Below are 12599 nucleotides of genomic sequence, written 5' to 3'. Positions count from 1 at the left end.
GACTCAATTAGCCTGGCTTTAAAAAACAAACAAACAAATAAACAAAAACCACTTTTTGTGTGTGTTTTTTAATTGTAGCAATTGCCTCAGAGTTTAACTCAAGCTTCATGAACAAACTCCAACTCACTTGTTCCTAGTTCCCCAAACCTCCCCTACACAGTTCCTTGACTAGTAAGGGTAAAACTGGGAGCATACTCAGATACATCTCTAGAGCAGATCTGATTCAAGGGATCCTTCACTTTGCTTCCCAGGAACTCAAATGTAAGAAGGAATTTGCTCCCTTGTCCCCAAGAAGCCCATCAAAACAGCTGCCCCTAGTTCAATGGTTCCACCAGACACTGAATGGACACAGCCCTCTGCACTTAATGAAACTTTGAAACTACTGAGGTTTGCTGAAATGCAGTGGGTGATGCATTTCAACTGGATATCCTGAGCTCCACAGGTTGTTCCCTTGGCTTGGCTGCAAAGCCGGGAGACACAGCAGAATTCTCAGAACCAAAGAAGCTAAGGACACCCGAGGTTTCCTGAGACCCCCACTTCCCACCCCAAGAACACCTGAAGCTCTCTGAGAGCCTGGAGGGCCAGAACTGCCTAAGAAGCTTCCAGGACTAAGGTCCCCAACCCAGCCTGATCAAAAGGATCGCCCCAGGCACCTGCTAAAGCCACAAACTCCCTGGTGGTATGGCCACACTGAATCAGAATTCTCTGTAGAATAATGGGGATCTGGGCAATTCTCAAAATTAGGCAACTTGAGGAAACAGGAAGGTTCAGTCTTGGCTCCCAAATCATCCCCCAATTTAAGAATCCCATCCTGTCTCTAACCTTTAAGTGTTAATGACTGCCTGAAATGAGAGATCATGTTTTCTTGAGCTCAGGCAACCCAGCGCCCTAGAAGCCTAAATTGTCAGAAAAAGAGTTCCAAGAACTTTAAAGTGATTTAAAAACTATCCTCATTAGAAACAAGGGGGAGGAAGCATGTATATCCTGTTATGAAATGCAGACTCCAGGACAAAACCTGATAGACTGATACAGAATCCCTGGAAACAGAGTCTAAGAACCTGTCTTTTGAGGAAGCTTCTCCCCTAAGAACTCCATTGTCCATGGACTGTTGAGAACTCTTGGCTGGTGTCTGATAGAGACGATATGAAGACCAGCTCTGGGGGCCCTAGACCCTGAGACATTTGCTTGAAGACTGGAGATTGCATTTGGAAGATTCTCCTTATCAAACTTACAGAGACCACTTTTCGTGATCCCAATTCCAAGTCAGAATTCTTGAGAAAAGCCCTCTCTCCAAAGCCTGCTAGAAAACTTCAAAGCAGGCTGTCAGGTGATGCTGGCATCTGTGCCCCTTGAGGAAGCCAGGACTGCCCTGGCATAGAGCCCAGGGCTTGAATGAAGATGCTGCACTCAGGAATGAGCTCCTATTCCTGGGAGGATCCAGTCCTCTAATTGTTCTTGGATTATTGGATCTCTCTTTTCTGTGAAATGGGCTGAGTTGAATCCTAATACTCAGTTCTCCTGCAAGCTGTGCTTGATAAAAACCACCAGTGAACACCACTTCTTTTATCCTAAACAAAGGCTATGGGCTCATAACGGGTCCTCCTGATCCCTTTCTTACCTCCTCCAATCCATTTCCCACAGCATACACAAGGTACATCTCTCTAAAAGTGACATTTGAGCATGTCACTTTTCTGCCTGGAACTGTCAGTAATTTATTCATTGCTCTAAGGATACAATTCAAAATCCTTAACTCCATAAGAACTGACACCATTGTGCCCACATTTATCTCATGGGCTTATCTTTTTCCATTCTCTGCCTTCATCACTCAGTTCCACCCAGAGTCTTTCTCCCAGGCCCTCAAAAGGGCTTAACTATTTCTCTAATCAGGGCCTTTGCACATTCAATTATGGACTGGAGTGCCCTTTTTCTGGTTAATTCTAACTTATCCTCAGAGCTCAGCTTAACTGTCAATTCCCTGGCCATTCTCCCTCCCCAAAACTAGTTCAGGCCTCATTAGCCTCCCTCCTTGGTCCCTTGGCAGCATTAATCAAAAATACAGTGAAATAATTATCTGCATAATTATGTGCTCATTATCTGTCTCCCCCAACAAGCTGTGAGCAGCGCCACAAGCACAGTGGTCATGTGTGTGGGCTCACCATTATATCCCCAGAGCCTAGCATATAACAAGTGTTCAATAAGTACTTGTTGAGAAAATGAGCAAATGAAAGAATATCAATTAATTAATAAAAAGCTTTAATAAGACCCTCTTTCCCACTCTGAATACTTTCAAAAACTGCTGGGTAGCTAAACCTCTAGATCAGCGATCACCAACCGGTGGTCTGTGGACCACTGGTGGTCCATGAGGTCCGAAAGATTGGCGACCGCTGCTCTAGACTATTGTGTCCTGATTCAAGCAAATTTCTTGATCTGCCTTTGAACAGTCAGTCCACAGGTTCAAAAGGGCAATATTTGCCAAATGCTCATGATTTTTTTATTTTATTTATTTATTTACTTATTTATTTATTGCTTAACAAAGGGATTCTTCACTTTACCACACACACAAAAAAATCTCCTGAAAGGCATCTTTAAATAGTGCATTCCCTCCAGTGCCCATAAGCTGTATTAAGAGCTCGTTAATTATCTGCCAAGGAGGCTAGAATTAAGAGGCAATTCGTAAGGATGGTTGCCAGGGGAAGAAATGATGATAAATCAGCGTTTAAATGAAAGTGTAAATCATGGAGGAAGTGGGACTCAATTTACAGAAGTGTGATTTGTACACAGCTTATCAGGAACTTTATTAACACAAAGCACACTTGGAGGGGGTGAAAACACTGTTGACTTGGAACCAGATTTCTGCCTTTGAAAGCCATCTTTTCCCCCTCCTTGGTCTATTCTCAGTAAAGCTTTTGACAGTGTCATTGAGCTGGACTGAAGTGTGGTCCTGTCCCTGCCATTACAGCTCACCTGCTATCCCATCAAACTCTCAGGGCTCCTCAAGGCTGCACATGCCCTTCCCTAGAATGAATGTAACAGATTTTATGAAGGTCTGTTCTGCCTTCGACCAGGGTGTTTAGCAACTTGGAAGAAAGAAGGCTATGCTCCAAGCAAATTGCTGGAAAGGTAGGGTGTGCTCCATCAGAAAGAACATTTATTTAGTGGTTAGTGGATATCAGCACTTGTGTTCATATTTCGATATACCCTTTATCAATAATTGTGGAAATAAATGAAGAACCAAACAGGGCTTGCTATTACCACCATCACTTGCATTTGCCAGAGACTCAAAGGAAGGCAGGGGAGTGGGAAAGCTTTATAGTGAAAAATGGGAAAACTTCATCTATGCTTGATTGAAGGCTGTTGGCCTGGGAAGTTGTGGGTGGGTTAAATGAAGCAAGGTGTCCTATGCAATTGGGTAGGGGAACAGATTTGACTTTCTCTGTTTGGGTCCTAAGTTGGAAACAAGGTCAAAATTAGGGAAACTGGCCATCATTAAGCCAATTGCTGCAGAGGTTATAGGCAGAGTTCTCTTCTTATATATGGTCTGTCCATTTGTATACGCAATCTCTTACTCAAATGGCACTGCCTCCTTAGTCACATGATCCCATGGAGGCTTTCAACAGGAAGTATATTGGTTCTCTCCAAGGCAACAGCCAGACCTGTTTCTGTCTGTTGCCTTTAGGAGTGAACTGGCTCTGCTCTTCTCCTCTGTTGTTCCCTGCTTACCCAGGGTGGGGTATGCACTCACTAGGGTTGCTGAATAAGAGTAATCTCTCACTCTCTTCCATTTTGCCCCCTTCCTCTCTACTCTCATGGCCCTTGGCTTTTCTCTCTGATTGGGCAACTTTATTATTGATATATCTAGTCCCTGCTAAACTCAGACACCTTTAGGGCCTTAAAGACAGGGCCTGGTCTGAGTCACCATCACAGCCTCAGTATAATGCCAGGCCTACAGAGAATATATGACAAATGATTCAGGAAGAATTCAATGAAGGTATTGGTTTTATGGCCAACCACTCACAACTAGGAAAGGAGAGGAAATGAAAACAACAAACATGCAATAACAAAAGCTTAAGAAATCTTAGAATATTCTGCAGGAATGTCTCTGGTCTTCGTGAAATGTAAATGAGCCCAAGGTTGGGTCTTTCCTATTCTAGTCCCTTCTCTGACTCACATTCCTAAATGTTTCTTCTTTTTTCCTCTTCATATTTTCCCCAGCTTTTGAGGTCTTTTATTTTTCTTGCATCCCCATATATATCTATCACAATATAGGAGATGTGACAGGATCTCAAAAATATATCAATAATGTGATTTCGAGAAACCAAGATGGCGGCATAGGTAAACACCTATACTGCTGCCTCGCACAACAATTTCAAAACTGCAACTGGAAGACAGAACAGACATCGTTCAGAACACTGGAAAGCTGGCTGAGTGGAAACTCTACAACTAGAAGGAAAGAGAAAAGGACACTGAGACTCAGAGGAGCTGTGGAGGGCAGAGGTGCGTAGATCCGCGCACACGGAGAGGGCGGGCAGCAAGTGTGCGGCTAGCTTTCTCATTCGGGAGGGAAACAAAACCTCCTGACTGCACTGAAATCCAGATCCGGGTGAGACTTTGGATACCCAGACTCATTCGGGGAGAAACTGGACTGTCTGTCAGTGGGCGAAACTCGAGAGCAGCCTTCTCTCAGAGGTGCATGCAGCCATTGCTGCAGGACACTGAGACACAAGGGCCTCTTAGGGTGGGGCTGACGGGAAACCAAGGCTGTCTGCTTCACCCTGAGACTCCGCCCCATCCAAGCTGAGCACAGAAGCTCTCCCAGCAGAGACACAGGTGATTCTCACAGCCAATTGGCCTGAAGGTCAACTCCCCCCAGTGATACTAACAACAATCTAGGCTTAACTACAACAAGACTACACACATAGCCCACAAAGGGGAACATCAAGAGTGTCCACCTCAGGTAACTGGGGAGGCTGAGCCACTGGGCCCTGCTAGGACACCTAGCACACAAAGCCACTCCATCAACTCAGGGAAGCAGCTAAAATGAGGAGAAAAAGAGGCAGGTCACAAATGAAGGAAATGGAGGAAAGCAAACGAATGGGTATAGAGTTCAAAACCATGGTTATAAGGTTTTTCAAGAATTTCCTAGAAAAGGCCGATAAATTTAATGAGACCTTCAAGAATATGAAAAAGGATCATCTAGAAATTAAGCATACACTGACTAAAATAAAAAATATTATACAGAGACCTAAAAGCAGACTAGAGGATCGCAAAATCAAGTCAAAGATTTGGAATACAAAGAAGCAAAAAACACTCCTTCGGAAAAGAAAAAAGAATCCAAAAATTTGAAGATAGTGTAAGGAGCCTCTGGGACAACTTCAAGCGTACCAACATCAGAATTATGGGGGTCCCAGAAGAAGAGAGAGAGCAAGATACTGAAAACCTATTTGAAGAAATAGTGACCGAAAACTTCCCCCACCTGGTGAAAGAAATAGACTTACAAGTCCAGGAAGCACACAGAACCCCAAACAAAAGGAATCCAAAGAGGACCACACCAAGACACATCATAATTAAAATGCCAAGAGCAAAAGACAAAGAGAGAATATTAAAAGCAGCAAGAGAAAAACAGTTAGTTACCTACAAGGGAGCATCCATACGACTGTCAGCTGATTTCTCAACAGAAACTATGCAGGCCAGACGGGAATGGCAAGAAATATTCAAAGTGATGAATAGCAAGAAACTACAACCAAGATTACTCTACCCAGCAAAGCTATCATTCAGAATTGGTCAGATAAAGAGCTTCACAGATAAGAAAAAGCTAAAGGAGTTCATCACCACCAAATCAGAATTATATGAAATGCTGAAAGGTATTCTTTAAGAAGAGGAAGAAGACGAAAAAGATAAAGATAAAAATTATGAACAACAAATGCATATCTATCAACAAGTGAATCTAAAAACCAAGGGAATAAAAAATCTGATGAACAGTATTAACTGGTGAATAAATAGAATCAGGGGCATAGAAAGGGAGTGGACTGACAATTCTCGGGGGAAAAGGGGAGTGAGGGGTGCGGGAAGAGACTGGACAAAAAGCGTACACCTATGGATGAGGACAGTTGGGGGGAGGTAAGGGCAGAGGGTGGGGTAGGAACCTGGTGGAGGGGAGCTATGGGGGTAAAAAAGAGGAACAATTGTAATAATCTGAACAATAAAGATTTATTAAATTAAAAAAAGAAAGAAAGAAAGAAAGAAAACAATGTTTCCACAGAAAAAACAAATAATGTGATTTCAAAATAAATGATAGTGGATAGGAAAGGGTACTTTGAACAAAGTAAGCAATGGATAAGTTCATAGAACAGTTTAAGATAAACCCACTATGGTCACCCTAGTCCATGGGAAATGCACTGTTCCCTACATGATGTGCAATAACAACTAGAATGATAATTCAAACATAATCATTGTGTCATACAGGAGACAATGTGTATGTTAGGGCACAGCTACCCCTAGACTTTTGTTTGGGACACAGTGAGAAACTGCTAAGCAAGATTCTACTTACCCATGCCACGGAGTTTATGTCTTTATAGCTGATATTATCTAAGTCATGTAAGAGTCCCCATCTTGGCCTGTCTCAGCCAAATAATTAAAGGAAAATCAAAACTTTCGGTCCCCAAAACTGACAGAGCTCCAATGTTTTGCCATTTGTAAATCCATTTGTAAATACAACAATAGCCAGCACCTCTCCCATAACAAAGCAAAGAGGAAATGCCATTTTCCCCACTCTCCTAACCAGTCTATTAAATGCAGTTGTGCTTGTCTACTGAGCAATGATAATCACGACCCTGAGGCCTTACAAGATTGGGAAATGCCTTGTGAAGCATCAAACAGAGATTAAATTGTCTCGCATGTAGTGGTAGCATTAATTTAAATTAGAATTCTTTGAAAATTGGTATTGGATTACCAGTTCTCAAAAGACATGAAATTTTATCTAAGAGCGACTCTTTATGAACCAGAATATGAGAGTAATGTGAACATAATTTTTCTGGGTCTTTCTAGATGCATGAGACTTTTCTTTTCTTTAACAATTTATTGAATATAAAAACCACCATTTATTTTGGAATGGACCATTGCAGTTTTCAAGTATTTCCACATATTTTCTCATCTAATACCAATACATCAGAAATGTAGATGAGGTAGAAGTTAGCCATAATATCAGTGCCCCTCCTTTCTACTCTTATACACAGACTTTGCAGCTATGTTTTTGGAGCACTTCACTCAGGCCATTGATGACCACTTTGCCCAAATGGGTGGAGAGCTGGAAGTATCTGGGAATTTACATTCACCATCCCTACGCCAGTCCTTAGCCAGTGACTGTGGTGCAGGAGTATGAAAGGCCCATCCCCCTGGCCTCAGATAGAAACCACTAGTAGGTTTAAGCCACGCTCTGGAGTTCCCCTGCAGGATCAGGCTGGAGCACCCTCTGCAAGGCTGTGCCTGTGATCACTCCCTTGATCTGCTTCCTCTCCCTTCCCGTACTGCCCCCCTTCCTCCCGGGAGGGAGCACCCCTTAATAAGGAACCTGAATCCACAAGTCAGGAGCTACTCCTAGAGAGTCTGACCTAAAACTCAGAGATAACTATCAACTATCTACAAATGGACTCAGAGTATTTAGTGACTTGCCCAAGATCACATAAGCCAACCCCAGAATCCATTCATTCATCAGCCATCGATCAATATTTATTAAGCACTTACCTCTATGCTCAGAATAGGAAATAGTGAGACAACTACACTAAGTAGCCTATCTCCATTCCAATTCACAAGCTGGTGAGAAAAACAGCAAGACCCAATATAGTGCATTTTTAGCAGACAATACTTTCCAACTGAAAAAATCTTGGAATAAATGGGTATTCTTGATAGGTTTTTAGGTTGATTTTTTTTTTTTTACTACTCCACTTGAAGACAAAAGGGGGAAAAAAAGCAAGCACTTTACTTAGCACAATGCAAAATACAAGGTGTCTCAAATCTAACAGTTGCATTCCCTGCCCATTAGGTCCTGGTCCAAACAATAGTTGGGGAGAGAGATGGATGGAAAGAGGTAGAGAAGGAAGATGGAGACTTAATGGGACCCATGCAGGAGAACTAAAGAGAAAGGAAAAGGCTAGGCCCAAGAAGTCTCACCTAGAGGGAAGCAACATCCCTATACTCAGTTACCATTACTTCCAATGCACTACCACCCCAAACTGCCCCTCAGATGCCAGTTTCCTGGGGAAGATCTGAGCCCACCCTCTTTGTATGACCCACAAAATCATCCAGCAGTGACTCTGAGGCATCACCAGATCCTAATGGCCCAACACCCTGAATCTGTGTTCCGAGCCTGACTCAATTCCCGAGACTCAGAGTGGTAGTTATTCACTCAAGTTCATACAATTCAATAAGAGGCAAAGCGGACATTTTAACCCAAGCATGCCTGACTCCAAAGCTTAGGAATAACTAAGGAGAAAAAGGAAGGAGAGCAGTGTATTTATAAACACTCAGTTCTCCCAGGGGGAATAACCACACTGATAAGTTAGGCTGAGTGGGTGCCTAAATATAAAGGGAAATGAAATTCTTGCTCATATATGAAAAAGCAGAATTAAATCTTATATCACAAACAAATAGCCCAAAAAGAGGGAGGAAAGCATAAAATGAGATGAAGTTTAAAACAACATAAATGTTCTAGAACTCTAAAGATGTGTCTGCTAGGGAGGAAAAACTAATGACAGAAGCTACAGGAAGTCATTAGTGTGTGCTTACCTTTACCTTTGTGACTTCATCATGATCCCTCTGTATCACTTGCTAAAAGAAAACAAAAAGATGACCCTGCAAAAGCAAGAAAAGGGTTAAGTTGTATTTTTCCAGGCACACCAAATTTTCCTAAGAACTAAGGTAGCAAAATGATATAAGTGGTATATAAAAACAAAGGTGAATAGACCTAGCTGGTTTGGCTCAGTGGATAGAGCATTGGCCTGCAGACTGAGGGGTCCTGCATTTGATTCCCATCAGGGGCACATGCGGGGGTTGCAGGCTCAATCCCCAGTAGGAGGCATGCAGGAGGCAGCCAATCAATGATTCTCTCTCATCATTGATGTTTCTCTCTCTCGCTCCCCCTCTGCCTTCCTCTCTGAAATAAGTAAAAACATATTTTAAAAAGAAAAACACAAAGGTGAATAGGAGAACACCAGAAATTGCAAAGAAGACATTCTAACGTCATCTGGCAGAGGAAATCTTTGATTAATCTAACTTGAGGTTAAACCCTAAGGAGAACACATGGTAGAGAAGAGTAAGCAGTCCTGAACATATCTGGAAAATGACTCTATGAAGAAACAATATTTCTTTCAATGGACTACCCAACCAGGATCTAACCATTTTCTAAGCATAGAAGATAGGTTGTATTTGGGGAGGACACCTTGTAGGAAATCATAAGGGGTCCCTTCTTTTATGTCTCCTACCCCCTTGAATTCTAGACAGGGGAATCTGGAATTCTTACCTGGCTCCCTGTTTGGGTTTGAAGGTGCATTTAAAATGCAGAGAGGTTGGGAGGGAAACAAAACCCCATTAACTTGAAGCAGAGCCATTGAAATCTTCCCTGCATACTCATTTTTTTCACTAGTGTGACCTGGAGCATTTCTCACCTATAAAAATGTGGTGATGGTCAAACTCTAGTCTCCAGGGTTTGTCTTGAGAATTCCAAGAATATGTAGAAGCACCTGGCAAATAGGAGATGCTCAATAATACCAAATTCTCTCTCTCTTGTAATGGAGGAAGAAATGTGAGAGACTAAGGAAAATAAATTTAATGAGGATAAGGGATTAGAGAAGGAGAAAGGGGAAAATGAGGCTCTAGCTGCCCCTGGCTAAAATGGAGCCATTCACCCTAAGTGAACTCACCCAACAGCTGGAAGTTAGGTCCAGAAAAAATGGGAACCATGGAGGACAAATGTCTTTCTACTCAAGAGTATCTACATGGGAGACACGCTTCCCAGGGAGTGTGTAGATGCCAACAAGAAGCTGAGACCTGGTTGTACTCATCAGAGCCCAGAGCCTGGAGTGATTCTTATAGCACAAGGAAGTAGGAACTAAAACCCTCCTACTCCCATTCACAATAGATCTTATACTTCAGTCAAATCAGAATTTTTTTTTTTTGGGGGGGGGGGACTTGTTTATTTTTATTTTTTAAATATATTTTATTGATTTTTTTTTTTACAGAGAGGAAGGAAGAGGGAAAGAGGGATAGAGAGTTAGAAACATCGATGAGAGAGAAATATTGATCAGCTGCCTCCTGCACACCCCCTACTGGGGACATGCCTGCAACCAAGGTACATGCCCTTGACTGGAATCAAACCTGGGACCCTTCAATCCATAGGCTGACGCTCTATCCACTGAGCCAAACTGGTTAGGGCGGGGAGGGAGGGATTGTTTAGAAAACCACATTGCTGAGTGCCAACCCAGCCTTTCTTATTCAATAGGTCTGGGTGGAAACCACGAATTTGCTTTCTGACAAGCTTCCAGGTGATAGTAATGCTGTTGGACCAGGGACCACACCTAAGAACTACTGTCCTTTACCTTCATTTAATAGCTTTATGAGAGATTCTCTGCCTAGAGTTATCTATGACCTTGGCAATTTTTTCCCCTCTTGGTGCCCCTGCACTTGAGTTGGGACATTGTGCAAGATGACCCCTACGAGCCCTTCTTTCTCTGACATTCTGCAACTTTGCAGGTCTAACCAGTTCAATGCATTTACTGCCTAGTTCTGGTTGTGAATGGGGGAAGAGCAGGTGTGCAGAAGTGATTGAATGACAAGGAGAATCTCAAGAATACAGAAAAAGCAAATACTGCATTTTCCCCCACTGCCCTAGTTTTCTTCCATACTCTAAATGATTCTCCTGACTTCAGTTAAGCTTGCCCTGGGCTCCTGAGCTCGGCAGGTATTTAAAATAAAGAATGAGCTGGGGGTAAGAGGGAGAGATCAACCAAAGGACTTATGTGCATGCATATGAGCATAACCAATGGATGCAGACACCAGGGGGGTGAGGACATGAACAGGTTTTGGGTGGGGGGGGGGGGGCAACGGGGGGATAAGGACACAGATGTAATACCTTAATCAATAAAGGAAAAAAAGAAAGGAAGAATGAGCTGTTTGGTCAGGTAAAGTTTTCTGGACAGTCCTGCCCTGGAAGGATTCTTAGCCCCTGGGGTTGTGCTTCTGTGACTCAACAGTGACATCTGGTGGCCGTCAAGGTGAGTCCTGAGCCCTGGTAACATCCACACATGCTCCTGAAGATTATGGCACATAAAGGGGGTGCCTAAAGTCCCTAAGTAAGCCCATTTCTCAGTCACCTATATGTTCCCTATACGGTGAGCAAATTATTTTCTTGGTTGATGGCCAAAAACATCAAAGCCTCTGGCTCCTATTTTTTTTTCCTATTTTAAATCTCTATCCATTGACCCATTTGAAAGGAAACAATCCTTACAAGGCTGACAACCCCACTGTGGTTGATACATTTTTAACTAATATTCAGATTTAAACCATTTGGTTAAAGGAGTGCATCAAAGCATTTGGCAGAGAAAAAAATAAAGCCTAACTTTGCTTCCAATGAGTCGATCTAAGCAAATAAATATGTCATTTTCATTTCCAGTTTAACATAACAAGAATATTTGACATGATAATTTGCTTTAAAAATTCTAGCTGTGAAGTTTAATAGTGCATAAAGCTGTCTGTCATTTTATATTTATGTTCCAATCCCAGTTTTGACAGTTCCTATGGGCTCTGGACCCCTCAACTAGAGATATTTCAGGCCATGTTTTTGTAATAACAGTAAGAAAACCCAGCCCCAGAGCCAGGAAAGAATAAAGAAGTTCTAACAGGGCTTTGGATGTGGGATTGGCTCACCTTTCCCTACTTCTTGCTACAAGGCAACTTTACATCTTAGGGAAATGATCAATCACACCCTTCATTTCAGTCTCTTTAATATATGATCCTAGGTTCCTTTTCAAAGCAAACGGCATCAGGAAAGGCCCTTATCTCACAAGGAATGGCTAATAGCAATAGCATCTGGTATTGATTGAGTACTTACTCTGCTGGGCACTATGCCCAGAGCATTACATGCAGATAGTTGAATCTCCACAGCATCACCAGGCAGGCAGAACTATTCATAACCCATCTCATAGATGAGGATACAGGGGGTTAACCAGGTGAGGGAGGGCCGTTGATCAAGGTCTCATGCTAACATGGGTGGGGGCTGGAGTCTGAACCCTAACATTCGTTTTTAAAAATATTTTTATTGATATTAGAGAGGAAGGGAGAGGGAGAGAGAGATAGAAACATCAATGATGAGAATCATTAATTGGCTGCCTCCTGCACGCCCCCTACCAGGGACCAAGCCTGCAAACCGGGCATGTGACCTTGACCGGAATCGAACTGGGGAGCCTTCGGTCCACAGGCCAACGCTCTATCCACTGAACCAAACCAGCTAGGGCTGAACCCTGACATTCCAATTCCAGACCAGGAATTAGGTCAGAGTGAGCACCACCCATCTCCATCTAGAATCTAGATAAACCCTTCAAAGCTCAGAT

The 12599-nt window shown here is 42.7% G+C and overlaps 1 long non-coding RNA gene across 1 annotated transcript in view; it reads right to left on the bottom strand.

Annotated features, from left to right (window-relative positions):
• Positions 1–8746: 8746 nt before the first annotated feature.
• LOC307092707 overlaps positions 8747–12599 on the bottom strand; it is an 82382-nt gene continuing 78529 nt past the window's right edge. The window contains exon 3 of the long non-coding RNA XR_013812877.1: positions 8747–8847. This is a non-coding gene — a long non-coding RNA (uncharacterized lncRNA). The remainder of the gene's footprint in view (positions 8848–12599) is intronic.

Source organism: Cnephaeus nilssonii (genome assembly GCF_951640355.1).
Source record: "Cnephaeus nilssonii genome assembly, chromosome: 20".
NCBI classification, from domain to species: domain Eukaryota; kingdom Metazoa; phylum Chordata; class Mammalia; order Chiroptera; family Vespertilionidae; genus Cnephaeus; species Cnephaeus nilssonii.
Note: the sequence above shows the minus strand (reverse complement) of the source record. Positions and strands in the feature narration are given on the sequence as shown.